The sequence below is a fragment of the Symphalangus syndactylus genome, chromosome 20 (assembly GCF_028878055.3).
Source record: "Symphalangus syndactylus isolate Jambi chromosome 20, NHGRI_mSymSyn1-v2.1_pri, whole genome shotgun sequence".
Classification (NCBI taxonomy): domain Eukaryota; kingdom Metazoa; phylum Chordata; class Mammalia; order Primates; family Hylobatidae; genus Symphalangus; species Symphalangus syndactylus.
The window spans coordinates 25,178,970-25,204,569 of record NC_072442.2 but is presented as its reverse complement, the minus strand read 5'-3'; the positions used below and the strand labels follow the sequence as shown (position 1 = coordinate 25,204,569).

The 25,600-nt window shown below is 47.1% G+C and overlaps 1 long non-coding RNA gene across 1 annotated transcript in view; it reads right to left on the bottom strand.

Annotated features, from left to right (window-relative positions):
* The window catches only part of LOC134735208 (uncharacterized), a 107,252-nt gene extending 98,005 nt beyond the window's left edge, over nt 1-9,247 (bottom strand). The window contains exon 1 of the long non-coding RNA XR_010118043.1: nt 9,083-9,247. This is a non-coding gene — a long non-coding RNA (uncharacterized lncRNA). The remainder of the gene's footprint in view (nt 1-9,082) is intronic.
* Between the last annotated feature and the right edge of the window lie 16,353 nt (nt 9,248-25,600).

Sequence of the window (25,600 nt, the reverse complement as noted above, 5' to 3'; positions counted from 1 at the left end):
CAACATATGGCTTAAATCCAGTAATATTTTTTAAGAGTGGCTTGTACACAGTAGGTGCCTAATAAATGATGTCACTAAGCAAAAGAAACAGTGAGAGCTCAGAGGAGGAGTGAGTGGGTTTCAGGTTACACAAAAGCAAAAAAGAAGGACTAAATGATTTTGTAAACTTTAAACATATACTTAAATATAGAGTAAAAAGTAACAGCCACCCATAGTCCCACCACCTAGAATTAACCACTAATTAGCACCTTGGCACAGCTGGGCATCTCAGCCCAGATTTTTTTTTCTAAAGTAAAATCATCCTACTGTTTTTGCAAGTATAAGCCATACTTATTATAAAGAGTTCAAACAGTGATTAAAAATTCTAAGCTGAGTGCAAACAAATTCACCCCAAATCCCACCACTTAGATCACTGATGGATTTTGAGCTGGTGGAGTGTTGGGGTGATGATCAAGTCTGTGTAGCAGAGAGATGGCTGGCTCTCAATGGAAGAGAGTCCAGGAGAGAGACCAGAGAGGAGGCAAAAAAGGACAAGGACTCACCCTAGGTGGTGGCAGTGGCAAAGAAGAAGATGGACTGGATTTCAGAGACAGCTGGGGCAGACCTTCCCATGGGCATTCTAAACCCCTTCCTTGCTTCAAGCTAAATCCCTAGAAAGCCACATACCAGGATTACATAGGTTGGACTCCTGTAGTATTGCCTCCATTGAGTTTGAGCTTTAACATAGTGCCCTCAGCTTTTATTGAGGGCAGACACAAGAAACAAGCACAGGAAGACCACGGCTGCACTTGCTGTAAATCTGCAATCGGAGGCTTTGTCTATTATGCTGCTCAGAGTCCCTGTGTGACTGCCTTGTGTGATGATGACCTGCTTGAATGTAGTACCAAGGAACAGTTTGTCTCTCTTAGAAAAAAAAAAAAAAGTAGCACACATTTTTCTCCCAGATAGTGGAAATTATGTAATCTAATATATTTCCCTTTTTGCCCTGGTTGCCAAGAAGCTCAGAGCCTAAATTCATGTTACACAGATTCTATGCCTAAACATGTTTACTTCTTTCTCATTGTTTTTCATTTAATTTCAGTAACTTTGTTGTGGTTATATGTTTTGAGAAAATCCTTTATGAAAAGAACTCTCATCTCAGAGGCTGTTGAACAATAGGTATTCAGTAAGTATTTGATAGATGAATAAAGTGGTAAATTAAAAAGACAGATTTTAATTCTGCTTGGCAGCCAAGCAGGGCAGTTCAGAGACAGACACCTCGAGTGGCTGTAGGCACAGCCCACAGGAAATGGGGCATTTGAGGAATTAATGGAACATACCTTCTGCACTGAGTGAGCAAGCCTTACTCCCGCCCTCTCTAAGCCTGAATACTGTTCAGAAAACACTGAACCAGTGAAGAGAAGAAACAAAAACGTGGTATGAGTATATATGTGTGTGACCATTGGAGTTATTCTCAGCAATAACTACATTCTGCCTATCAAATTTCTACTCATCTTCAGAGTGAAAGGCAAGTCACCCTAGATCCCCCAGCCCGTAGTTATAATCATCGCCATTGCATGTATGCAGTGCTTTATAAACTGTATACACACACAGCTTCCCATTCAATTCTTGCAACAATCCTACAAAGTGAGTGATATTAGCACCATCCACATTTCACAGGTGAAAAACTTGGGGCTCTTGAGCTGTATTGTTTCTTAAGGTAATCCACTAGGCATATGTAGCAATTGAACACTTGAACTTGACTAGTCCAAATTGAGACGTGCTCTAAGTGCAAAATATACAACAGATTTCAAAGATAGTATCCCTCCCCAAAGTGCAAAAATCTCATTAATAATCTTTATACCGATTATGTGCTTATATATTAATATCTTGATATTATTAAGAAAATAAAATATATTCTTACAACTAATTTCACTTGTTTCTTTTTACTTTTTAAAAGAGGGCTTCCAGGACATTTGAAATGATACACTAGTGCTACTCCAGAGCAGTGGGTGCATAGGTCAGCAAATGTTTTCCATAAAACATTTCTGTAAAACTGGGGCTGGGCACAGTGGCTAGTGCCTGTAATCCCACCACTTCGGGAGGCCAAGGCAGGCAGATTGTTTGAGCTCATAAGTTTGAGACCAACCTAGGCAACATAGTGAAACCCTGTCTCCATAAAAAAATACAAAAAATAAGCCAAGCATGGTGGTACGTGCCTGTGGTCCCAGCTATTTGAGGGGCTGAGGCGGGAGGATCGCTTGAGCCTGGGAGGCAGAGGTTGCAGTGAGCTGAGATCACGCCTCTGCACTCCAGTCTGGGTAACAAAGTCAGACCCTGTCTAAAAAAAAAAAAAAAAAAAAATTCTATAAAACCAATTGTAAATATTTTAGGCTTTATTGGCCATCCTGTCTCTGTCGCAACTGCTCACCTCTGCCATGGTGCAAGAGCAGCCATAGATGATAGTAAACAAATGGGCGTGGCCAGGATCCAATACATTTTATTTACGAAACAGTCAGCAGGCTGAGCCGTAGTTTGCTGGTTCTTGCTCTAGAGTCATAGAGAAGCAGCACAGGGCAAGAGCTCAGGATTTGGAGTAAGAGAGGTTTGAATTCTGGCTGTGGCTGTTGCCAACTATGTAACTGGGTGGGTTACTCAGCTACTCTGAACCTCAGGTTTTTTGTCTAAAACACGAGGATAAGTCCAGTAGAAAGTGGGCAGAAAACATGGAGAGACAATTCGTAGAATACAAATGGCCAGGAGAAGTGGAAAATACGTTTAAGTTCCCTGCAAGGGACAGTGAAGATTAAGACAATAAAGAGATACATTTACCTTCCGATTAAAAAGTGTTTTTTTTTTATTGTAAAGTGTGCAGTTAAATATATGTCCCTTACATGGTGAATGGGGATGGAAATCGATGTATCCCTTCTAGAAAGTAATTTGGCAATATGTATCAAAATCTTTAAAAATGTATACCCTTTGATCTAGTAATTCCACTTGAAGAAATCTATCCTAAGGAAATAATCAGAGATGTGGACAGAGATTTATGTACAAAGATGTTCACTGTAGCATTATGTATTATATAATAGTGGAAAACTGGAAACAGCCTATATATGTCTAGCAATTAGAATAATGATTAAATATTAACACATCAATTGGATCAATACTAAGCAAATATAAAAATAGTGTTTAAAATATTTAACAACATAGGAAAATGTCCCCTTTATAGTGACAAGTGGAGAAAATGGTCCAAGGCCATATATACCAGGCTATGCTAGGAATGGAGGTAGAAAGTACATATATTGGGCCAGGCATGGTGGCTCACACCTGTAATCCCAGCACTTTGGGAGGCTGAGGCAGGCGGATCACCAGAGGGCAGGAGTTTGAGACTAGCCTGACCAACATGGAGAAACCCTGTCTCTAATAAAAATACAAAATTAGCCAGGCGTGGTGGTACATGCCTGTAATCCCAGCTACTTGGGAGGCTGAGGCAGGAAAATCGCTTGAACCCAGGAGGCGGAGGTTACAGTGAGCTGAGATCGCACCGTTGCACTCCAGCCTGGGCAACAAGAGCAAAACTGCATCTCAAAAAAGGAAAGAAAGAAAGTACATATATTTGCACAGAGAAAAAGAGTGGCAAAAATGCACCAATATGATGCCAAGTGTTATTTCTGGATGGTGAGATTATGTGTGACATCCATTTTCTTCATTATTTTTTGTGTTTTCTGATGTTCTTTGTTTAACATGTATTACTTTAATCATCAGGAAATTAATATTATAAGAACCTTAAACCCTCAACCCAGTCAAGAAATGGGCAAAGCATATGCATCGATGGGATATAAAAAGAGTAAAGAAGACAGAAAAAAAGGCAAATAAATATAAAGTTCCCCAGTCTCAGTAGTAACCAGGGAAATTAAAACAATGAAGACTTTTTTTCATATACGAGTTTAGCAAAAATGGAAAAAAATATGCATAATAGCCATTAATGGTAAACAGATCAGGAAATGGGGGTCCTCCCATATGCCTTGGGGGGAGCATGCAGGCTTTTTGGAGGACAGTTTGGCAACAACTAGAAAAATATTAAAGGCACATTCTGTTCCATTCAGTAATTCCACTTCTAGCTGCTGAGCACATGTGCCTGAAAAGCCAGTATTAGAATACCCAAGGAAGCATTGCTCATTGCATTCAATATCAAAAAATCAGAAATAATCCACATGTCCGTCAATGGGTGAATTATGGTAAGCCCATTCTCTGGAATATTAGGTAGAAGTTAAAAGAATGAACTAGGTCTACATATATCAACATGAAAGGTGGGAAATCTGCAGAACAATACAACAGAATGATCACATTTATGAGGAAAAATCCCTCTATGCATTGTCATACATATATAAAGGTTCTGGGAAAATTCTACCTGAAAGTTCTTTGAGGGGGAGGAGGAGAGCGTGACTGGGGTGCAGGGAAGTGATAGGGAACTTCTCCCTCGGATTCCATAAGCTTCTCTCTCATGAAGAGTTTTGGGTTAAGAGCTCAAACTCTGGAGACGGACTGCCTGGACTTAAACCATTTTCCTGGCTTCACCATTTATTATGTGACTTCAGGCAACTGAAAATCTCAGTTTCCTCATCTGGAAAACAGAGGTGACAATAATATTACCCGCCTCACAAGGACGTTGAGAAAATGAGATGAGAGGCCATGTGTGGTGGCTCACACCTGTAATCCTGGCACTTTGGGAGGCCAAGGCAGGAGGATCACTTGAGGTCAGGAGTTCAAGACCAGCCTGGCCAACATAGTGAAACCCTGTCTCTACTAAAAATATGAAAATTAGCTGAGCATGGTGGTTCATGCCTGTAATCCCAGCTACTAGGGAGGCTGACGCAAGAGAGTCCCTTGAGTCTGGAGGGCAGAGGTTGCAGTGAGCTGAGATTGTGCCGGTGCATTTCAGCCTAGGCGATAGAACAAGACTCTGTCTCAAAAAAAAAAAAAAAAAAAAAAAAAGATGAGGTAATGCAAACAAAGCATTTAACACAACGCCTGGCACATAGCAGGCCCTCAAACCTCACTACCAAGACATTTAGTAGTTACTGTCATTATGGTTAGTAACACAGCACTTAAAATACTCTCATTAAATACTTGTGCAAAAATAAAAATTACAAAAGGGCCAACACATTTATATACACCTAAGTGAGCATGAGAATCCCAAACTTGGAAGAGAATTGTGCAAAGTGGGTATCTGGCACACAGCAGATGACAAATTTGAGGGCGTCACCTCTGGAGTCAGTCTTGGTCCCGACACAGAATCTTCCACTAGCAAGTTGTGCAAGTTCTGCACATCTTAACTTCTCTGGACCTCAGAATTTCATTTACAGACCAGTGGGTAATAACAATACCTGTCTTATGGGGTTGTGGAATAATGTTCTTGGAAAAGTGCCTGACACAGAGTAAGCATTAGCTATTGTGGCTGATGTTATTTATATTATGAGTAGTGGCACTACTACTACTACTATTACTAAATGTCTTATCTCCCCCAAGTGGCCTCCAGACTCCTCCAGACCAGCAAAAACACCTCATTGTTGTGAGCCCCCATGGGCCCCTCATCAGTGTCTGACAGATAGTAGGCACTTAGATTTTCACAAGGTTGCTCTCACTGCTTTAGTTGGTATCATTTAAAAAATGGAGCCAGAGGCAGCCTGAAGAAACAGGAAGCCCATGAGCTGTGCAGTCAGTGTTCTTAAATCCCAGCCCTGGTTCTTACCACCTGGTGACCTTAGGTCGGCATATCATTGACTGAATCTCCCTGATCCTCAAGATCCTCACCAGTGAGATGGTTTAATAATATTATCTACCTCATAAGGCCATTAAGAAAGACAAATGAGGTAACGTACCTGACACCCCCAGCCCTCTCTTGGTACCCAACAATGTTGCATCCTTAATGATACCCCCATGCTGACTTAATAGAGATGGCAATGGCATTTGCCTACTAAGCTCTGCTGTTTGGACCACAATTACACATCACTGCACACCTATCGCATGGTATGCCACAACTCAGGCCAAATGCCTAAGAGGAAATAGCCACTTGGAATGCAGAATTTGCAAATTTGTAGAAGAGTGGTAACTCCACAGGGGTTGGGCTGCATGGGCTGGTGGCCGGGTGTGGTGGCTCACGCCTGTAATCCCAGCACTTTGGGAAGCTGAGGCGGGTGGATCACCTGAGGTCAGGAGTTTGGGACTGGCCTAGCCAACATGGTGAAACCCTGTCCCCACTAAAAATACAAAATTAGCCAGGTGTGGTGGCGGGCGCCTGTAATCCCAGCTACTTGGGAGGCTGAGGTGGGAGAATTGCTTGGACCTGGAAGGCAGAGGTTGCAGTGAGCTGAGATCACGCCACTGCACTCCAGCCTGGGTGACAGAGCGAGACTCCACATCAAAAAAAAAAGGGCAGGTAGGCATGGGTAGAATCAAAATAATAATAGTAATCATCACAATAGCAACAGCAATAGTGTTTGTACCAGGCACTGAGCTAAGCATCTTACACGGCTCCACTTCTTTATTCTTTACAACATTCCTATAAGGTTGCACCCCTAATATAATGAGCCCCAATTTACAGGTGGGGAAACTGAATCTGAAAGCAGGAAAGGAACTCTCTCAAGGTCACAGAGCAGGAAGTGGCAAAGCAAAGACCGTGTTTCTAGAACTCAAGCTCCTAACTTCTCTCGTTGGAGAGGGATAGGACATGTGCACGTGCGCGCACACTCCTGAGTCCTCAGTGAGCAAAGGTAGGCAGGTCTGCAGCACCTCAGGAGTATCCTGCCCCTACTTTGTCTTCTTTGGTGAAGAACAAAGAGGCATCACACAGCACATCTAGGCAGAGCTGAGGCCCTGAACCCAGGGGTCTGTGCTCCTGGTTCAGCGGGAGCTGCCATTTTCCTGGCTAAACACACAAAAGTGTCTACCCCAATCCTAAAATAATAATGCTAACAATATCTCTACTTTTCTGAATGATTAAACATTTTTACAGTAAAGAAAAAAAACTCTATACAAAAAAACAAAATAAAGGCTTCAAAGCATTAGGGAGCCAGGACTCAAGTATTCATGATCACTAACCAGTCAAAGCAGAGAAGACCCACCTGTGCTGCCCTCTTGGGGCCGGCAGATGGCAGGGCGGGGGCAAGAGGCCAGGAACAGAGAGGTCCCAGTCTGATCTAAGAAGTAGCCTTTATTCTCTCAAGACTTGGAGCACACACGTAGGCCCAGTGGTGACCTGGGCATCAGGCCCTCTGAACAGCCCCCTCCCCAGGCTTTCCAGACAGAGATGGGTTGGCTGACAGATTTCCTTTCTTGCAGGGTGGACGGGTCTCGGCTCTAGGCATGAGTGCTCTTGGTATCATTGACAGAGAAGAGAAACTGTGGCCAGTGAAACCTGTTCATCGCTTCCCTTGTTTAATCGCCAGAAGCCGTGCTTTGTGAATGGGCAAGTAATCAGAATCTGATGTGTCCTGCAGGAGGGACAATGCGAACTCAAGTGACAAAGCCAGCTTGTGTGTGCACAAGTCCATGTGGCTATGTGTAAGCACCTATCTGGGAGTATACAAAGGGAAGCTGGTCAGACACTCCTGCGGTAATCTTATAGTTTTTCTTCCAGACCCGAGAGCCGGGGTTTCAGTTTCAGCAAGTGAGAAGGAGTTGGAAGGTGACACTGTGCCTGCATTCAAGGGTGCAAGATGCAGCAAGGGAAAGCTTCATGCCTAAGAGTGTCACCAGGAGTGTGTGGCTTTGGGTGCCAGAGCCAGTAGGAGAGGCCACTGCTCCTTCCCTACCTAATCAAACCTCCTGGCATTGACAGAGGTGAATTGGGGGTGGAGAGATCTGCCTCACCATTATCTCTGCTCTCGTGGCACCTTCTCCTCCCTCTCTCCCTCCTTCTCTCTCCCTCCCTCCATCCCAGCTTTGCTCCTGCCTATGAAAAATCAGCAAATAAAAAGTTACATTAACCCCACCCTGACCTCGTCGACATAATACACTGCAGGCTGATGCGCTGCCTTCGGAGGCTCGCTGAGAACCTGTCACTCTCCAATGTCCCGAGCACAGCCTGGGGAGCATTTACCGGATAATTAATATATTAAATGCATGAAAAATAGTTACACAGACTTCCCCTCCCTGCCCAGGGAAGGGGGGTGCGATGCAAAAAAGACAGATTCAGGCTGTATACCATCAATATAAAAGCATCCCCCGAATAGCCATCATAAAAACTGTTCATAATTTTATAGCTTCATTCCTGTTGGAGCACCATAAAGCCAAGTCATATTTTTTACACTCAGGATGCCCCATAAAAAAAAAAAGAAGCGAATGAGAAAACGAGAACTTGGCAGGAGGCGCCTTCACTCTCACCTGAGGGTGAGGGACAAGAAGGCGCTCCCAACGTTTGTCCTCTCTGACCCCCTCCTTCCACCATTTTCTTGGCCCAGCTGTGAATTCTGATGAGTCCATCAGAATAATTATTAATTGGATGACTTTATGACTTTTTATTTGGCCTTTTTTTTCTTTTTGCTGATTCCATATTTGCCTTTTATGAGGATGGAGGTGAGGGTAGAGATGGGATGTCTCTCTGTGTCTAGGCCCTTCAACCCCTCTACCTTGCTTCTGGGAGGTGGGGGTACAAAGAGTGGAATGAGCAGGGTCTGGTTGGACCACCTGGATCTGTTAGGGTTCAGGTGTTAAGGGGTCCAAACCAGGTGATGGAGAGAAAGGAGGAAGGGCTGGGCAGAATGTCTGTAGGGCCCCTGATCTCCCCACCTTCAGCTGGCATGGGATGGGCCCCTCAGGGTCGTCCCCGGCAGAAGCCAGATGTCCCTGCACAGACTCACACAAGCAGTTCAGGATTGGGGAACGGAACGCAAGATCAGCTACAGACTCAGGCCTGACCCACCCAGGCGGTGAGCAGGGCATCCAGAGCCAGAAGGAAGATTTCCTCTCCTGATCATTCTGTACTGCAGTGCCCCAAGAAGACATGGTAGTAAGATGATCTTTTCCCTGCGACATCCCCAAACACACCCGCGGCGCGTGCACAGGCACACACACACACCCCATGCCTTCAGAGACACCTGACCTGCTCCCGCTGACCTTAACCCAAGAGGAAGCCTTGACCGCCTTCCTGATCCTGGAGTAGGGGATGAGGTGGAGGAAGTGTCCCCTCTCTTGGCAGGGTCAGGCTCGGGCGCAGCCGCTGTGCGAGAAAGACGCCAACACGCTCTCCCGACGCCTCTATGAGGAGCAGCGGACGCATGGGGGAGACAGATACTCGCGGAGACGCGCGGAGAAGGCACCCCACCGCCTCTCATACCCCGGTCGCCTGCCCCACCCACACCTCCAGCCCGGGATGCCGGTGGGCCGAGGGACACGCAGAAGGGCCGGGAGGCTTGATGCCAGCCCAACCTGGGGCGGGGCTGGGGCGCGTGCCTGCGAAGGGGCCGCTGACCGTGGTGCTGAAAAGGCGGGTGGTCTCCAGGCACTGAGAAAAAGCAGGCAGCTGGGCTTCCAGCCTGGCCGGACCAGTCCAGCTTGGCACGCCCAGCCTCCCCGGATATCTGTCACTCTGATGGGCTTGAGCCGATTTCTTCCCAGCTGAGCTGAACGGTTTGTGCCTCCCCTCTTTCAGGGTTTCTGCAGTCTGCCTGCCTTTACTCGCCCTGCCATCCCTGTAAGGGGTGGAAGCTGCCCCACCTTGGGTACCATGTCTTCCCAATAAGACCATAAGACCAGGGGATCTGCCACTGCAGAGAAGGCCTCCCCGATCACACTGGCATCCCCTGAGGCCAAGGGTTCTCTCTTCCCCAGTGGTCTGGGAGCTCCCTGACGGGCAGGCTCTGTTTTCTTCCATCAGATGGGCCTTCTTTAGGCCACCCTGTTCTCTCATCAGACTGAAATCTCTTGAAAGACAGACTCTGTCTCCCCAATTAGACTGGGATTTTACTATGCCAAGTGTTATACATCTCTCCCCATATTTAGGCTCCCATGGAGCAAGAATTTTTCTCTACCATCGAACTGGGAGGCCTTCCAGAACAGAGGCTGTGTCTCTTCTATCAGACTGGAGTTTCTGCCAGGGTAAGGGCCCAGTTTCCCCAACCAGATCAGAAGGCCCCCACCCTGATTGGAAGCTGGATTTCTCCCATAAGACTAAAATGCCTCTCAGACCAGGGGGCTGGAACTCTCATAAGACTGCAGACCTCCCCGGTGGAAGGCACTGTGGTTACTCCATAAGAATGGGAACCCTCCAAGGACAGGGGTTCCAGCACCAGACCAGAGCCCCTCTCAGATCAGAAACTGAGTCTCTTCCATAAGACTGGGGACCTCAGGTAGGAACATGACTCCTTCATGGGAGTCTGAGGGCCCCTGTAGAGCAGAGGGTCCCCCACTACACTGGAAGCTCCCACACATCACCCAGGGTGAGAGGCAAGTATCCTTTGTTCAACTCTGCACCAGAAAGAGATGCCTGGTTCTTGCTATGGTGGAGCCTGATTGCACCATCTGTGAACTGGACAAAAGGGACTAACATTATCAGCCCCTCTGTATGCCAGCCCCAGCCCCAGGCCCTTCACACCCGTTATCTCATGGCCTCACCACCATTCTGCAAGGCAGATATCCTTATCCACTTTCTGCACATGAGATGAGACTGACATACAGGACTCCCACTCCAACTCCTTTCCCCCAGTCCGGGCCTCCCCCGTCCCTCTCATCTTTCCTCTCCCATGGTTCCTGCCCAACCCTGCTGCACCATTCCTATAAAAGCAGCCATGTGGGCCAACCCAGGGCCATAATCTCAGGGCTTGAAAGGAATCAGGCTTCAAGCAATGAAGAAGCTGTACAGCAAGGGCCACTCTTCCTCTCCTTGGGTATTCAGGACTGTGGGAAGGGGATGATGAGGGCTGGGGCTGCAGATAATGAAGGACCTCTTGTTTTCTCTAGAAGCCCGGTTACCTTGGTAATTCTATATGCACTGGGAAAGGAGGAAGTGCATGCAAGAAAGGAGGATTACTGGGATACTCTGTAAATCAGATTTTTAAATTCCACTTTTTCTTTTCCTTCTTTGTGTTTTTCTCTTTTGCTAAATGTAAACCTATGCTCTCCACTTCCCCCTTCTCATACCTAACGCAGTATCTCAATATGTTGGGGTGAGAGTAGCTATTACCATCTCTGAGTTATATATTGTTCTCTCTCTCTCTCTCACTGTGTGTGTGTGTGTGCGCACGCACGTACATGCATGAGTGTGTTTAATGAAAATAGGTCCACCTCCTCTTCCAGACCAGAACTGAAATGGCGTGGGGGTGGGGGGATAAACATCCTCCTCCCCCAAAAGCAAAAGCATCAACTAATTTGAAAAATATTTAAGAAACTCTGGGTCGTCATCCACTCGCTTCTCCCTGCTCCATAATTACACTGCAGTGCCTGATATTTTCATGGGACATTAAACCAGGAGTCAGGTGATGGGTTCCTTCCGTCTACGCCTATCCGTTAGCCACCAGGCCCCTACGGACCTTGACATTATTAATAGTCCTATTCATTAAGTATTACTCTTGTAGAATGAGTAGCATAATATTGGCCTGGAGATAGGAACAGGCAGAAGGAATAAGTCAAATTAATTTTCCGGAGCAAACGCCCCGGTTCTGTAAATGACATTCTGTACGTTAGCATTTTAAATGTGGCACAAATGGCAGGAGACACAATTTGAAAGCAAAATACTAGAAGACATGGCTCAGGGTGGAACGTGGCAGCAGGAAAATCTAAGAGCATCAGGGACCTGGGGGTGGGAGGGTCTGGCCCATGCAGTCACAGGGAGGGGAGAATTTTTTTTAATGGGCATTTATATTAAATGCAGTTGAAGGAGGAGGAAGGGAGGAGAGTAGGCAGTGAGGTCTGTGTGTGTGACGCTGTGTGTGAGTGTGTGGAGGGGTATCTGGTGGAACAGAAAGGAGGAATCAATCACAGTTCTCCTTCTCTCCCTGATCCTCCAAGCAGATGGTCTGGGGTTGGAGCTGAGAGGTTCTGCCACTGATTCCTCTAGGGGGATGTCTTCTACCCCTTTTAAGTCTTTCTGACTAGATCTAGGGAAGCCTAACTCTTACCTTCTTACTTAATGTGAGGTTTGGTCTTCAGGGTAGGTGAGGATACTCACTCATTCACTCAACCCTCTACCCATCTGTTCAACAATACACGCCGACTCTGGTCAAGCCTGGCCAAGCCTGGTGTTAGACTGTAGAGTGTGGGGCACAATCAGATTGGTTACACAAGGGCCCATACCCTTCCGAAGCTTACAGTCTAGTGGTTGAGCCATAGGGAGTCCAGGTAATCGTGGTACAAGGCTGTTTCCGATCAGGTCAATGAAGGAGGGAAATATGAAGACTGTAAAGTGCTCAAGACAGAGAGAGACCATTCCGTTGGGTGAATCAGAGGACACTTGCTAGAGATGATGGCTTTTAACCTGGGCTTTGAAGAATGGGCAGAAGTTGGACATGGAATAATGGAGAAAGGCAATTCAGATGAAGAAAGCAGGATGAGCCAAGACAGGAGTGTCAAAAGGAGCAACATGAATTGGGGACAGTAGGGCTGTGTTCCAGGATAGAAGGCTTGGGAAGGGTAGTCATTGGCGATAATGTTAGGAAGGCTACTCTTGCACAGTCCTATACTAAAAGCTCTATACTAAAAGCATCTAAAAGTTCAGAAACTAGTGTGAGAAGATGGTGCCTCCTTGAAATCCATACTCCTGTCTCATTCTCCCCATGACATATGGACAGGTGCTTGCCAGAAACAGGGAAGAGCACTGTGGGCTGTGGCCCATACCTTGGATGGTTTGGGGGCCTGTCCCACTGCATCCCAGTCAGTGGCTAAGCAAACAGGAAGCTCAGTTTGGAAATCAGATTGTGCCTCAATGAAGCCAGGCTGTGGAGTATGTAAAAAGGTGAATGGACACTCATGGGCCACCACTATTCCCGCGAGGAAACCAGAAGCAGGACTCCTTTCTGTTTAATTTCACTTGCCAATGGGCTTTTTTGGGTCTAGCAGCCATCACCACCTACCTAGGTATCTTTAAGCATTTCAAACATGCCCAGAGGACAGGTAGAACCTTCATCTTGGCACTCTGCCTGGAGCTGAGCTTCTACATAACCATGTTCCTGTCCTCCTTACTCTCTCCCCGTCCAAGCTTTGGAAGGCTTTTTCTCCTCCACTTTGTGGAAGGCAATGTCTGAAGAACTTACCAGGACCCTGACTAGAACCTGAGGCCATTCAGGATCTGAGAAAGCCAAAATCTCTGAAGTGTGGGCCCTAGAATCTATCCTTAAGGGTTTTGGAGTTGGAAGGCAAATATAAATATATGAACAACTTAATGCATTTCAGTCTTCGATAGGGAGGCACATTTAAAATGTTAAATCAACAATAGTTATCACTTACATGGCAATTACTACATGTTAGACACTGTTCTATGTACTTTTACATATATTAACTCATTTCATCCTCACATCAGTCTTATGAGGTGAGTGCTGTTATTATCTCCCTTTTACAGATAAGAAAACTGAAGCGCATAGGTGTTAACTAACTTCCCCAAAGTTATACCGGTAGTAAGTGGCAGGTCTAAGCTTTAAATCCACGTGGCTTGGCTCCAGAGCCCATGCTCTTAAAAAGTTTCACTATGTGAGGCCATAGGTCAGCCAGGGCTTAGAGGATTAAGGGCCAGAGAGGTGGTCTGGAAGGTTCTTGGGGTCAGAAAACCACGTGTTGACATCTCAGACACAGCTGAGTGACCAAAGAATCCCTCTTACCTAAGTTCAGGGAAAAAAAAAATGCTATCTTGGGTCTGCCTGGGTCTGAGACAGGGAGCTGCAGAGCCAGGATTCTGATGTTTCATAGTCACTGGTTCTGATCTGACCTTGTTCATTCTACCATAAAAAAGGAAAGAGTGCAATGGAAAGGAAACAGGGCTGGGAGGCAAGAGTCCAGTCCATCTCTATGGATCTTGGAGAAGTCATGGCCTCTCTGAGCTTTAACTCCTCATCTCTGAAATAAAGAACTTAAACTGGGTGCTTTCCAAAGTCTCTCCCAGCTCTGACACTCTACTAAAGTGATTCTCAACTTTGGATGCACATTGGACTTGCCTGGGTAGCTTTTAAAAAATACCAACACCTGGGAGGCACACCAAGCCAAGTGAATCAGAATCTCTTGGGGAAAACAATCCAGACACTGGTGTTTTAAAAACCTACCCAAGTGATTCTAGCATGTATCCATGGTCTATAGAACCCAGGTGCATTGAAGAACTAAGGCTTCATTCTCATTGTAGCCTCATCAGTGATCTTAGAAACTGATGACCAGGACCATGTTGAGGGAGGGGAGTGGTTTACAGGTAAGGAGACCAGTACAGTGGACCCAAGAATCCCAAAGTAGCCCCTGATTTTACAGAAAAGCAGCCTCTCAAAAATGGCTGATTCGAATCAAAGCACATATCTGTGGACAGAACTCCAAGCTGAGAATCCCTGGGGCCTCTTGGGACAGTAGATCTTGTGGACCCTTCTTACTCCTGGCATTCCAGATCCTTGGTTGTATAGCATTTCCCTCCAATTTTGGAGGTGCCTTCCCCCATAAGTTCTTCCCAAAGAAATGAGGTTCCTACCTCCCTCTGAATCTCACTGGGACACCACATCTTTTGGGGAACTAGCTAAGCAGGAGGACTTCTTCCATCCAATGCCGGAGGAGGAGTCATATATTCCCCTCACAGAATAAATACATTTAGCACCGCCTCCGCCTTTTTTTCCCCAATTTAGTATTGTTTAATATGCATTTAATCAGGCCATTCTGTATTACAGCGGCTATGTAGCGTGACTCCCCCCGTGGGCACGGGGGGAGGGCGTTATAGGCCATTAGGCTAAAGTAATATGTATGAGGAGTCACTTTTCCCCAGGGCGCAGTAACTATTTTTGCTCCCCAGTCGTCCCCATTAAATCATTAAACCTCATGACTATACTTTCTGAACTCTACCATGATCTTTAAAAAGCCAAGCATTAAAGGGCAGCTGTCACCCTCCACCGCCCAGGCCTCCGCCGCTTTATGTATTCACAGCATTAAGTCCTTTGTCAGTCTATACATCATGGGGTGGGGGGTGGAGTTACAGCCCACGAGGAGTAGACATCCCATCCTCCAGCCCCCTAGCTCTCCCCTGGGGAGGGCTCAAGGAGTCTGGTGGTATTCCTCCCACACCACCTCCCCACCCACCCAAGGCTTCACAGTCTGGCGAAGAGGGGTTGTGGAAACGGTGGTCTGAGAACTGTCCGTGGTCCTGAAGACCTGTCCCACAAACGGACGTCATCTGGCTTTCTCGACCGGCAAGCGTCATTTCATAACCAAACCCTTCCTGAAAGTCTCTGTTTTTCCTCATGGTGAGTATGATACTGCCTAAGGAAAATTATGGGTAGTGCAAAGGTCTGTGGATTAGGATTCAGAAAGCTGCTAACCGGCACAATTTGGACAAGTCTGAGCATTAATTTCTTCACTGATAAAATGGTGCTGATAATACCTATCACACAGGATTGTTAGATCTAATAACATGTTTGTTAAAGTTATTTTCAAACCCATAAGCACTGCACAATAATAGCATATATTAATGGTTAATAAAAATTAATATGAATTTCATTTTATTCTTTAGTAAACATTTGTTTATATTGTTAATACCATTTATTATTGTTGTTGATAGGTGTTACTCAATCATTTCCCAAGAACTTCCTTCTTCCCTAGGAAATCTCTAGAGATGCAAAAGAGGACTACCACTATTAGAAAAAGAGAGGTGGCATGTTTTCATTTTATTCTACCTCCTATGAGTTGAAGTGGAGAGGACTTTTGACTCCCTTCTTCCATGACCCAGTCCCCACCCTGTCCCCCATCCAATCCCAACTCTAACCCCCTAATCCTCATCCTGGACACACAGGTGCTTTTCTCACTCTGCATCCCCACACCTGCCTCACCATCAAACGGCTGGGCAGGGAAGGGTTAAGCATCTCAGCGGCCCCCAACAGGGTCCTCCTCACCAGCTGGGAAACAATGGAGCCATCAGTCTATATTTGACCTTTGCCCCTGCAGTGTTTATGACTTATTCCTCTCCTTCACTGCCTGCTGCGATTCAGCCTTCAATCTCCCACCCCTTGCCAGAGTGGAGCTGGCCCTCCCCCCAGCGCCCTCCCCAGCCTCTTTGGCCTCCCTCCTTCCCCTTTTCTCTCTTTCCTTATCTCTGCTGGATTCCTTTCTGTCTTATTCCCACTCTCTTTTATTTTCCCCTTTCCCTTACTCCCTCTTCATGCTCTTCACCCAACTTCCATTTCTTTCTCCTTTTCTTTCTTTCCCTTCCTTCTTTCCTCTTCCTTTCCTTCTTTTCTTTCTTTCTTCCTTTCTTTCTTTTTCTCTCTTTCTTTATTGCCTTTTCTTCTCTTTCCTTCCCCTCTCTTCAGTTTTCTCTTTCTCTCCTTATCATACCAATTTATCAGCTGGCCTACCAGTTTTGGGTGAGAGCCCTTGGGAAATCTCAGCTTTGTCTCTTCTTTCCATCGAACACTCTTAAACCTACAGTGCTCTCCCTGCTCTTATGGCTACATTTGGACATTATTGTGTCCAAAAGTGGTCATGAGTTGGCACAATGAAGGTGGTGGACTGGGGAAGGTACTGCATCCGTTATGGGATGGGAGCCCCAGGGGGATGGGAACAATGTCATCCAGACCAGAGCAGGGACAGAGGGGCTCTGGTGTGTAGAAGCAGGGAAACAGCATCGGGCCTGGGTATCAGAAAGAACCAAATTCCAGCCTTAGCTCACCCACTAACTGGGCTCACTAACCCTGGGCAAGTCATTTATCCTCTTTGAGCTTCTTCTTCGCCTACAACATGGGATTTAATAATGCCTACCTTGACTTGGCTTGCAAAGTTGTTGTAAGGAACAAGAAATACAGAGTGTGAAAGTGCATTGTAAACTGCAGAGGACTGTATAAATATGTGGGGATTGGGAGGAAGGGATTCTATTTTTTTTCTAGAATCTCATCTGGCTGCCCTACCCCCATCCCATCCCTGCAACAGGACTGACAAAGCAGTGATCCCACCCACCTATACAGTACCTTCCAGTTTAAAAAATCACATTGTGCCAGGCGTGGTGGCTCACGCCTGTAATCCCAGCACTTTGGGAGGCTGAGGCGGGAGGATCACGAGATCAGGAGATCAAGACCATCTGTGCCAACATGGTGAAACCCCGTCTCTACTAAAAAAAGATACAAAAGTTATCTGGGTGTGGTGGGCGCCTGTAATCCCAGCTACTTGGGAGGCTGAGGCAAGAGAATCACCTGAACCAGGGAGTCGGAGGTTGCAGTGAGCCAAGATCGCACCACTGCACTGCAGCCTGGGTGACAGAGCAAGACTCTGTCTCATAAATAAATAAATAAATAAATAAGCACATTGACAGCTTTTTCACTTTTAACACAGCCTCATTTCATAGATGTGGGCACCTAGGCATCAGCAAGTTTTAAGTGAATGGCCCAACGCCACAATGCTAGTAAGTAATGCAGCCAGGACCCAAGCCTAAGTTTTCAGCCTCCAAGTTCAGTGCTCTTTCCACCATCCCCTATGGCTTCTCACTTGCCTTCAAGTGCCCCAGGCTGGAGGGCACCTGTCACACCAGCCCCTGTTTCCTCCCGACACTGTCTGTGTACATGCCCAGCTTCCTTCAGAAATCATGAGTTCCTGGAAGGGACAGAACAGATCTGGTGGGCACTCAGTAAAATGTTTTGCCAAGTGAATGAATGAATAACTACATGCCCCTCCCCACCCTATCACACAGTGTTGCCCCTGAGTGCAGTGGTATGTCTTAGAAGGTGAATTACAACTTGGTCCTCTTCTCTCAGAACTCCAGAGAGCTGCTGCATAGTCAGAGTGGTCTCTGGTCTCTGGCATGAGAGTCTCTCCTAAGGAAGGGGTCTTGCCTGCCACCCCCACACATGCACACATTGCTCAGCCCCTGCCCCCAGTCTGTGACAGCAGCCTCTGTAATGAATGACTCTGCAGTGGGGCCCAGCAAAAGGACAGGAGGGCACGAGACAAATCATAGCTGCCAGGCGCTAATCTTCCCCTGGGAAAGTCACCTCCACCCCCCTCATCCATCACTGGGCACTGGGCTGCCACCGTAACCACCCCCCTAAATACACACCCAAGACAACCACCCAAGCCTCATGGATGCATGTGAAAGTGCGCAGAGAGGCAGGTTTTGGTGTACAAGTGGGAGCATCTGCACACAGCCAGAACAGCCAACGCAAAAAAGGCCATTATTGCTCCGGACCAGGTTCCTGCCTCATATCTCTCACCCCAGAAAAAGTAAAGTCTGATGATTCAAAATAAATCCTCTGAGCCATGCATTTGTTTAATTGCCTAAGAAATGTTTGTTGAGAATCTATTTCAAGTAAAGTAATGCAGTGCAAAGGACACAGAGATGGACAGAACAGGATCTAGTCCTGAAGGAATACGTGGTTCAGCAGGGGAACAGAAAGAGATCAAGGGAATGGGAAGGAAGGGACACAAGCGTAAGAGAGGAGGAAGATGGAGAGTGAAGGGAGAGATTTCTCCCAGTGGAGAGGTTCAGGGACAGCTTCATGAAGGAAGACCTTGAAGGATGGGTAGAGTTTGCAGAGACAGGAAGAAAGCAGTCTGGGAGGAGAGAACAGAGTGAGCAAAAGCAGACTATGGAAGGCGAAGGCATAAGACAGTGCAATAAGTTGTACAAGGAAAGATAAGGTTGACACCTGACCACTGAATGTCAGGTTGAAAAGGCCCAACATTCACCCACACCCACCCATTTCCAAAACACACACGCATGCACACACATGTGCAAAGAATTCCAGCCTCATGAAAGAGTGGAGCAGGTTCAATCCCACCATAGATCAATTTCATAGAGATGTGTCCAGCCATGTGTACATCTTCTCCCATTGAAGAGGCTATGGAGGTAAGAACCTATATCCATAAGCCATGTCACTGTACAGCTACAGTCACCCTTCTAGCAAGCATTCATTGAGCACAGTTCTGAGAGCTTTACATGCATTATTTCCCACTAGAATGTAAGCCTCAGGCTGGGCACGGTGGCTTATGCCTGTAATCCCAGCACTTTGAGAGGCCGAGGCAGGCGGATCACCTGAGGTTGGGAGTTCAAGACCAGGCTGACGAACATGGAGAAACCCTGTCTCTACTAAAAATACAAAATTAGCCAGGTGTGGTGGCACATGCCTCTAATCCCATCTATTCAGGAGGCTGAGGCAGGAGAATCATTTGAACCCGGGAGGCGGAGGTTGCAGTGAGCCAAGATCATGCCACTGCACTCCAGCCTCAGCAACAAGAGTGAAACTCCGTCTCAAAAAAAAAAAAAAAAAAAAAAAAGAATGTAAGCTTTATGCAGCATCAAATGTCTTACTGCTGAATTACTAGAGTTCAGAACAGTGCTTGGCACATAGTAGGTGTTCAATAAGCTTTTTTTGAATGAATGATCTCATGTCCTCATTTAATAGGGTTGTTATGCTATAAGATAGGTACAAATATTATGACTACCACCCCACTGTCCCCCATTCTACAGAAGAAAAAATGCAGCCTTGGAGAGATTCAGTCATGCAACTAGTCATGCCACTGGTCATTGCAACTAGCGAGTGGAGGATCCTAGCTCCAAGCACAGCTGTCAGAGTGCAAGCTCTCTACCAACAGTGCTAAAGAGCAGCAGCCCTATGTCTGACTTTCAAGTTTCTGCAGTCATTGTTATGCTTCAAGGAGGCACAATTTGAACTTACACTCTCAGAATCTGCATAATCATTAACTATTGTAACAAGACACTAATATATACACTTCTATAGTTATATGCACTCAGTCAGTCCACTTTAGGGAAGACCAATATAAACAAAAGCACGCAATTTCCAAAGCAGATAAATCTAGGAGGGCTCATTTGCTTTACAGAAAAAGTCTCGGCCGGGCACCATGGCTCACACCTCTAATCCCAGCACTTTGGGAGGCTGAGGCAGGCGGATCGCTTGAGCCAAGAAGTTCGAGACAAGCCTGGGCAACTTAGAGAGACTTCATCTCATTAAAAATGTTTACAGTTATATTTAAAAAAAAAAAAAAAAGAAAAATTATTTGCCCTCTAAAAAAGAGGTTTCATCCAAGGGCTTTTTTTAGTAGGAGAGCTTCTCTGGGCGTTTCAGTGCTTAATTTAATGGGGTCTGCAGGCGGTGGAGTGTGAGGGCAACACCATTTGTGGGTCACCTGCTGTGTGCCAAGCTCCTTACGACCCTGTGGAGCAGATATTATTATCCCATTTTATAGATAAGGAAACTGAGTATCAGGTTCAACACATTTGCTCATTCAACACTATTTATTGAGTCCTGTTCTGTGCTAGGAACCAATTCAGGCTCCAGGGAATCAGATATATACAAATAAAGTCCTTGCCCTGACAGTGCTTGCGTTCTCACGGGGAGAGATAGGTAATAAACAAGTGAATGAATAAGTGAACAAATCTTTGAGAGAATGTCATGTTATAAGTGCTTAGAAGGAAATAAACGGGGTGATAAGAGAGGGCTAGGGTCTCTAATGTAGATCTGGAAGCATCTGGGGATCCCTTGAGCCCTTCAGTTAGAAACTGACTGACTTCCTCTCTGGCTTCTCAGCCCCAGTTCAGAGAGGGAGACAGTGGGGGGAAGGGTGGGAGGAAGGAGGAAAGGAGGGAGGGGAGCATCCAGCCTGCTCTTCTACCATACTACCTTGTCAGAAATCCAGGTGGGAAGAGTTGCCAGAGAAGCAAAATTTATTAGAAGCCATTGTTCACTACAGACCCATCTGAAGTTAGCGCTGAAGCCCTGGCTCAAGGTCTCTGAGAAAACAGGAATTTGATGTGTAAAGTGTCAACTCAGCCAGCTTGGTAGGAGCACTGGAGCCAGGAGCACTGGGCTGTGGGTGAGTAGGGCAATGTAGGCTGAGCAAAGTGAGTTTTGTTGAGAGGGTAAGGCCAGACTGACCAGGTTCCATTTCTGGCTCAGTGACTTAAGGACATGTCGCTTCAGATGGGTGTCTTGACTTCTTTGCACTCCAGTTTCCTCATCTATAAAGTGGGTATCAGGACAGTACTCACCTCTGAGGGTTGTGAGGAGGATTAAATGCTTCAGTATGTATGCAAGACTTCCTAAGCAATAAAAGAGGATTGCATTTAGCATGGGTGCAGGAGTCAGTAACTCCGGCGATACAGAGTGGGAAAGAGAGCAGGAGGAAGGACTCGAGAGAAGAGAAAAAAGTGGAGAAAGGAGACACTGAGGGGAAAGAGCAAGTGTGCACATAGTTACAAGGTTTCTATTCACTTCCCCCAAAGCTTAATAGATTTCTAAATGGGCTTATTATCACCACCTATGAATTCTTTTAAAGGACCTAATTATAAAACACCAAACTAGCTAATTAGGTTTCCTGAGCTCGCCTTGACACAGGTGCAAACAGGCTCTCTGGATGGTAGCCCTGGCAAAGCCCGCAGTGCCAGCTCCAAATCAATGGGGGGCGGGACCTGCCTGTGGTCACACAATTAGGTCTGTAATTGTGGGCCCCCTCCTGCCACTGCCGGGCTGCCAGAGATGCTAGCTGTCTGATCTCTCTCACCTGGTGCACAGGAGCAGAGGCCCTGCAGAATAGGGGACCAGCCTCCTGGGACACCTCTGGGCTGGCTTGGTGCTGAGGGTGCATCAGGTGGGTCCCCCAGGATCCAGTTCAGGAGGGACTGCATCTAGACAGAGGGGTCCAGGAATCGGGTCCTTGGCACTCATCTATCTCTCTTTGGAATAGAAATGCCCAGGGGTGGGATCACCGTGATGCTCAGAGAATGCACATGTGTTACACACCATTGGAGACATGGGTGCACTTGAGGGTAGTAAAGTGGCAGAGATGGCTATGCCCACTCCCATTGGATTAGAGGACCCTTGGGAGAGGAAGCAGTGAAGGGCAGAGTTCCCGAGTCCTGAGGGTGGGGAGACTACAGGAAATCCTGTCTCTACTACAGTGATTCCCAAAGTGTGTTCCCGGAACCACTAGCATCAAGATCACCTGGGAACCTGTCAGAAATCCAAATTATCAGACACCACCCAGGGATGGAGCCTTGCAATCCATGCGTAAAGGAACCCTTGAGGCGTTTCTCAGGCGCGCTCCAGTTTGAGAACCACTGCTCTCCTGTATCCAAGAGGAGGCCATTAATCAATGCAGCTGCCAATGGTGGTGCTGCTGACCGAGGGGGGTGTGCCGAGGGATCTGTTTCTTAAATTAAACTAAATGATGGCCATTAAGGGGGCATCCCCTGCACATAATTAATTCTCCTTTTGCTGAAAGGGGCAGGTAGGAACTGGACAGCTAATGGTGGTCACTGTGTGCCTCACCTGCATTCCTCCGCCCTCATTGCCTCCAGTGTCCTTGTCTTTGGGCCCACCATGAACACCTGGTTCTCTTTCCATGTAGTGGCCCCACCAGAGTCTAAAATTCGTGAGCTACATAGCGCTCACTTCCCCAAACTCCCTCTCACTGCCCCCTCCCCCAAGTCAGTCACCCCTCTTGCCAGCTCTATCCCCATCCTCCCGCTCCCCTGCAGCCATCATAGACCCCCCCTGTGTCGTGCCTCAAGGTGGGGGGCCAAGGAGCCATACTGTGATTCCCTCCAAGGAATTTTCTTCCAGTTGTTAAAGTGAGGCCAGAATGCAAATCCAACCACTCTCCCCAGATACATCCCTAGCAGCCTAATGTGTCCCAGTCATGCCTAGCCCCCAAGGCAGGGGTTCTCATATTCCGTGATCACTGGCCACTCCACTCCATATTCCATGGTTATTGCCTCCTCTCCAGCCGCCTGCCTCTGCTAGGCAGATTTTATGGAATTCTCTAAATGCATTTTTACAACGCCATAGCCTCCAGAGCTGGCCATGCAGAGATCAAAGTCCTCACTGCCGACCAAGCCACCAGCCACCTCTTGCCTTTGACAATAGGACAGATTTCCCCCCTTAGACACCTACTTCCTAATAACTGGCCATCTCTTAGGGTCATGGTGAAGATTGACAGAGATAACATATGGGTAGCATCTGGACAGCTCCCGTTACACAGTTAGGCTGGGGACGTGATCCCCCTCCACACCCTCTCTGTGGGTTCCATATGGCTCAAATGGGGTTCACCTCAAGGACCCAGAGATGTCTGTGGGTTGCAGTAGCCCACCCCCTCATTCCATTTATAAATCCTGGAGTCCAGGGGCTGGGTCATGCCCAACTGGGTCAGGTTGACTGCAGTTCAACAAACCTCTCCTGGGCTCCTGTTGGTGCTGGGTACCCTGACAGTGGCTGAAGATGCAGAGACAGAACAAGAAAGGACTCTACTCTAGATATCCGGTGTGGTAGGGACGCCACATGTGTAATAATGCATCCTTAAGAAGAAGAAATAGAAGATGAGGGAGGAGGCAGAGTAGTACAGAAAATAGGGTCGCTTTGGAGACAGACCTAGGTTCCAATTTTGGCTTCACTGCTGTGTAGCCAGAAAACCTTATGCAAATCACTTAACCTCTTTGAGTCCCCTTTTCTTCCCTTATAAGATAGGGGGATAAAAATAAGAAGAACTTCAAAGGCTCAGGCTTAAAGATGTTTGGGGTAAGTACCTGGGACATTGCGGAGGCTCAAAAAATGGTAGTGTTATTATTATGAAGGCAGTGGGTTTCCTTGCGCTCCAGGAGCCCACCCTGCCTCTATGGGGTCAGAGTCTGAACATTTCTGGTGGCCCTGGGCTTTGGGGTTAACCAGATGACCCTTTAATATACAAAGAAACCCCAAATAGCTTAACCTCAGCCGAGGCATAGAGGGCCCGGCTGCCCCACGAATGCTGGCCTTGAATCCTGTGCTCCATTATTGCATCTGAAAATCCGTTAAAATTTCACACAATTTCCTGCACAGCAGTGTGCTTCATAATGCTGGGAGCCAAGCCGGCCCAGTAATTGGGACCGGAGTGGGGCAGAGTCCAAAGCAATTAATCCAGCCTCCTTCCTTGTTTGCGCCAGGATAAGCCTGATGGGGTGGAGAATAATTGGAAAGGAGCGGCCTCCATCCCCAACTCCAAATTAATATTTTCCTGCCCTGATTTAATTCCGCCCGGGAACAGTGACACAGAGACACGCCGTGTCAAGCGCTAAGTAATCCACCACGAGCCACCTGAGGAAGAGGAAAGGACTTTTCCTTTTCTTTGCGGTTGGCCGGGGGTGGAGGGAGGTGCGGCTAACAAGACAGAACCTCAGAAGTAAGAGGGCCTTCCAGGGGCATCCGTAGCGCAACCACCCTCCCGATGCAGTGACATGCCACAAAGAGGAGAAAAATCAGGGATCCAGGAAGGCAGACAAAACTGAGTCCCAAACCTGGCTTTGCTGCTTATGAAGTGTATGACCAGGGGCAAGTCATTCAACCCCACCGAACCTCAGTTTTCTCATCTGTAAAGTGGAGATTATAGTACCAGCCATGAGTGATTGTTGTCAGGATTCATTACAACAAATACAGTAGGTGGTTGTCAATGGTCGCTATTTTTCCTGTTATTTTAGGTTTTACAACCAGGAGCCAAGCACAACACTAGGCACTGAGAATCCAAAGGTAAACAGGCCGGGCACGGTGGCTCGCGCCTGTAATCCCAGCACTTTGGGAAGCCAAGGCGGATGGATCATCTGAGGTCAGGAGTTCAAGATCAGCCTGGCCAACATGGCAAAATCCCGTTTCTACTAAAAATACAAAAATTAGCAGGGCGTGGTGGTGCGTGCCTGTAATCCCAGCTACTTGGGAGGCTGAGACAGGAGAATCACTTGAACCTCGAAGGCAGAGGTTGCAGTGAGGCGAGATTATGCCACTGCACTCCAGCCTGGGTGACAGAGCAAGACCCCGTCTCAAAAAACAAAAAAAAAGTAAATAAAATGTGGGCCCCAGTCCTTAAGGAGCTTGCATTCTAGTTCCAAATATCCAGGACTGCTACACAGAAGGTGTTTAATATTGGCTAGCTCCCTGCCTTCTGCCTACAGCGTCACTGGACAGGCAATGATTCAACCTCCGCTTGATCACTTTAATCACTTGACCATCTCCTGACAGTTCTGTTGGTGCACTTGACTGTGTGCAGGCTTCCTCTCCAGCATCTAGCTGCACCCTGAAACCTCATCCCACTGGTTCTAGCTCCACTCTAGAGCAAGCTGGAGAAAGAGGTCCAGGTGCAGGAGTCAGGACTCAGGAATCTGCAGATTTCTCTCCCTGTCCCCACTGAGCCCTGCCTCTGTTGGCTCAGCAGCCTTATAATAGGAGGAGGGGTCCCAACTTGATTCTCTCTCACCCCGGGGGGTTCAGGCATGTTGAGTAACCTGGAGAACTGGGGCAGGATTGAGCTCAACCACTCACAGTGGTAACCTTCCCGGTCTCACTTCCCATTCCTTCCTGGACTTTCTTTCATCTCCCAAATGAACCACCTTCCTTGAATCCTTATATCAGGTCTGATTCTGGGGGATATCACACTAAGACAGCCGGGTGTCCGCAAGCCCTGAGGCCTGGACTGCCTGCCGGGG